General features: G+C 39.2%; 1 protein-coding gene across 3 annotated transcripts in view; it reads left to right on the forward strand.

Moving 5' to 3' along the window:
• Window positions 1–5,000, forward strand: part of prrx1b (paired related homeobox 1b) — a 44,021-nt gene that overhangs the window by 35,202 nt on the left and 3,819 nt on the right. The window lies entirely within an intron of this gene.

Here is a 5,000-nt window from a genome sequence, read left to right on the forward strand (position 1 = left end):
AATCAATGTACAGATGAATTTAATAAGATCTGATAACATATCACAGAAATTCATTATTATCTTATTCAGATCTCATTCACAGAGGACTTATGACAAAAAGGGCTTTCTCTTAGGGCCATTAAAATGTTTAGACCTTTTCGGGACAATTTTGGGATTCACCAACCATCCCTATAAAACATATAATTAATATCATATTATAATATATTGTCTATATTCATGTCTTGCCCCGAAAAGGTCTCAAATGGCCCTAAGAGAAAGCCCTTTTTGTCGTAAGTCCGTTGGTGAATGAGACCGTATGATATCTAAACATACATTTTGGGGCCACTTATTTGTTATAAACACTCATAGAAGTTGTTTGAAATGGTCCAATTTGTCAAAACTTTCAATCGAATGCTGAATCAAAAACGAGACTTTGAGTGAAAACTTAACGTTCGAATCGAGAACTTTGGGAGGAGATTTAGTCAAATAAGTGGCACTAATCCGATTTGTGAGAAAAATGAAATTATACGATACGAGCGTCGCTGCCCCCCCCCCCCCATTGGATTACGATAATCTCACTCTACTTTAATTGTGCCGGCTGTGATATGTAGTGTAGCGTATAGCGTCCCATATTAAAGCTGAGACATGTAGCGTGTAGTGTTACATGTTGGGGGACCAGCGGAGGAGGGGCTGTCAGCCTCCCCAACATTAGCTGCCATCGTCTGCCACCAGCAGCATGTCAGCTTTTCCCTGCGGCGCTCCAAGACAAACAGCAGGAATGGCTTCTGGGAAAAACAGCGCCCTGGATTATGACACATTATGACCTGGGTGTCTGCTTCTCCATGTTTGCATGTTATGTGTTATTATTATAATTCAGAATCTGAAAGAGTTCTCGAGAGGAAAGTGAGTGTTGGTGGTGCTGGGGTGTAGTCAATACCGGAGAGTGACGCCTCGTGAAATCCAATAGGGGGGAAATGTTTTAATATATGATATCAAATATAAAATATAAAATAAAGAAATTAAATATTGAGCAAAAATGTTGGGCAAAAAACCTTGTATGTAAAATCTTGGTAATTTTCATGTTTTTTTTTTTTACCCGAATTGGAAGTTAGATACACGGGTATCTATGATGTCAGCAGGTCTCATGACCCTTACGTCCTACGGAAACCAAATTGATGTTGATCTGAAAATGAGGTTGTTTTATAAAAATAATTATGTTTTCGTTGGACCCTTTTTGGAGGTAAAATGTTTTTCACCCGTCAATGGTGAGATGTTCCGTTAGTAAAAACATAATGTCTGACGGTCGTGATTCACAGACATCAATGGGTCTCATTCTCCAACGGACTTAAGACAAAAAACTTGCTCTTAGGGCCATTTATTAAGACATCAAGTTCAAGTTCAAGTTTCTTAAGTTTCTTTATTAGTTGTCATACAGAAATACAGAATACTTTTGTATGAAATGCTTCTTTCTGTTTTGCTCCTGAGAGTGTGCTAGGTAAAAATAGATAATTATAAAAAGTATAATAAGTATAAAATAGAAAGTCAAGTACTTAAACAAGTGTAAAAGACAAAAATTTACAATATACATATGTACAATATACAATGCAGAGTAGTTACAATACAATATAAATGGGATGAGGTCAATGGGATGAGGTAGCTTGTGGTGCAATATACAATGCAGAGTGTTTACAATACAATATAAATGGGATGAGGTAAATGGGATGAGGTAGCTTGTGGTGCCAGCTTGTGGTGGTAAGGTAAGGTGCGAGGCTTGGCTATGTGCAATGAGTTGCCAATAATATAATATATAAATATAAAGTGTGTTAGTGTCTAAAGTGTGTAAAGTGGGTGCTACAGTGAGTTGTCCATTTAAAGTGGGTGTGTATGTGTGGGTGTGTGTGCTGTGAGTGTGTTTGATGGTTTGTTACATTGTGTTAATTGTCATTGAGCATCCTGATGGCCTGGGGATAGAAGCTCTTTCTGATTTCTTAGATTTTGGGATTCCCCAACCGTCCCTAAGCTTGGATTCGGCTTTATTTGGGAGGAATCATAGTGATTCCTTCATGTCAACTCTACAGGCCTCCTTGGAATGAATTAATCATAATTTAAATAAATATGAAGATATTTGTACAATAAGAAATTACACATTTGATGTCGGAAAAATAAATAAAATCCAAGCTTAGGGACGTTTGGCGAATCCCAAAATCTAAGATGTCTTAAATGGCCCTAAGAGCATATTTTTTGTCTTAAGTCCGTTGGAGAATGAGACCCATTATTTTGACGCAGCGTATAAGTTCCAGTTGTGCTACAATTCTAGTCGTTAATTCTACAGGTGATCTGCACATTTGAATCTGCTCTACTTGGAACTCTATAGAATTCAGAATTCTTCATCCCCGGTTTCCTTGCAGACCCAATTATAACTAATAGTAAGAATATCAATGTGGGGGTATATATTCATATACAGCCTTGAAGCGGTTAATTTGTAGATGGAGAACAACCTATCTGGGACTTTATTAACCCATTCAATTCAGAATATAGATCTGTTTTTACTCAACAACAAACATTTTACAGCAAGATCTTACAGCAAATACAATTAAAACGCATGTCTACCTGTTGTTTCTAGGGTTTAGCCTTACATCAAGGAATCCATCAAGAGTGAAAACACGCCTCCATTCATATTTCTTGTTTGTGGGGAGACCCATTCGTTTTTATGTTTGGATCACTGATTGGGTCTTTAATCAAGGGCTCCTGTTGTGAATGTCCACGGACAGAAGAATACAAAAATAAATCTACACATAAATAGTGAAAGGGACAGGTTCTAGGATCAGACCCTACCTGTGCAAAATATAACCCCCCCCTCTGTCGAAATAACTCAATGGTTTCATCCACTGACTCCACAATCACCACAGTTTAATCTCAGCGTAACATCACCCCTAAAGCACACACAAGCACACACACACACACACACGCGCGCACGCACACGCACACGCACACGCACACGCACACACACACACACACACACACACACACACACACACACACACACACATATGCTTACGGTACTGTTGCTTCATTTCCACAAGGAACTGTTTGGAAAGTCCCACAGTACTAAAGGCAGTGTACACTGTAAAAAAACACTGTAAAAAAACCTCTAAATGTCTGGCAGCAACGATGGCCAAATACTTACTGTCAAATTACAGTAAAATCAAATACATTTACAGATTATAACCTTTATATAATGGTTAATATTTTGACGAAAGGTCATTTACTGTATTGTTATGGCATTTACACTTAAAGTAGAAAAACAAAAGTAATCTGTAAAATAATACAGTGAATTTCCTGTGAAAAAATCTTATTTTTTTACAGTGTACACAGGCTGTGAGGAGGCCCCACTGTACCGTCTGTCCTTTAACTAACATCTCATTTCCCCGTCTGTCTCTCAGCGTATAATACACACAGGCTGCGAGGAGAGGACAACGGTCCCCAATGTCTCTTCTTCAGTAACTAATGCCCCTTTTCCACTGCATGGTACCTACTCGACTCTACTCTACCTGCTTTAGGTACCTGGTACTTCGTTCCTTTTCCACTGCAGGTACTAAGTACTCAGTTTGTCTCCGTGTGGGGAGGCGGGGCCGCTGGTGATCAGCATGAGAGCTCCAGCATAGCTATGTCCGTGAGCTTGGTAGCCCCTTTCGTGACTGTGATGCACCGAGTGAATCCACAGTCACTTGCTCCTCAATAGGAAACCAACCTAGATTTACCCTGAAGGACTGGTTCTGGCCGAACCGTTCGTTATATAATAATAATAATAATAACTTTATTTGTATAGCACTTTTCATACAGAGGTTGCAGTTCAAAGTGCTTCACAACAGTAAAAAATACAGGCATAAGCGAGCATAAAAAGATAGACAGGTAGAATCACAGTGTTTCACATTAGGATCTAGCATCCCAATAGGCTCTCCGCTTACAGTTTTCAGTAACACAAATAGTAAAAATAGTTTAAAATGATTCAGTTTAAAAATAGTAAAAAAGAATTATAAAATAGAACGGACATAAAAAATACAGGCATGAGCGAGCATAGCAAGATATGGCAAATCACAGTGTTTCACATTAGGATCTAGCATCCTAATAGGCTCTCTATTCAGTAATACTCCTGTAATTCCCAACATACTTCCCAGTACATATTGCTGTAACTTTAGTGATATTAGATCACAGGGACACAAACCCACACTGTAACTTTAGTGATACTAGATCACAGGGACTCAAACCCACACTGTAACTTTAGTGATACTAGATCACTAGACATCTCAAAGGTACTCACAGTTGCACGAGGGTTTCGGACAGAGATACGGGATGGTTTGAAAGCTCGGCGTTGCTAATAAATATTTTAAATATTTTTATAAACTGCTCAAAACGGCATTATTTCCGGCGTTGGGTGCATGATGCGCATGCGCTGTGATCACACCAGGCAGCCAACGCCGGAAATAATGCAGTGTGATCTGTGATCCCCGCTTTCTAGTCTTGCACAAGGACCAATCAGCATGGGTATGGGCGGGTTCATTTTCCATTGATGGGGATTTGATCGGCTGTGTGTGTCCGCAGGATTAATAATGTTAACGTTAGTTCGGCCAGAGAAACAAATATACTAATTAAAATTGTTGGACCTGCAAGATTTGTACTTTGTACTTTGTAGGTCTGCATTTGAAATGTAACGAGTAAAAATGTTTTTTTTCTTCTCTGAAGTAAGTAATGAGTAAAAGTACATGTATACAAACCCAATAATACTTGAGTAAAGTACAAATCGACAAAAACAGTACTTAAGTATTGTAACAAAGTACAATTACTCAAGTACTTTACACCCCAGGTAACTAACGTCTCATTTCCCCCCTCCGTCTGTCTCTCACGCAGGAGGACAACAGTCCCCACTGTACCGTCTGTCCTTTAACCCCCCCCCCCCCCCGCGCCCCGCCCGTCTCTCTCCTCACTCCTGATGATAAAATAGCAGACCTGATACGTGACAT

The sequence above is a fragment of the Notolepis coatsorum genome (genome assembly GCF_963971535.1).
Source record: "Notolepis coatsorum genome assembly, chromosome: 2".
Classification (NCBI taxonomy): domain Eukaryota; kingdom Metazoa; phylum Chordata; class Actinopteri; order Aulopiformes; family Paralepididae; genus Notolepis; species Notolepis coatsorum.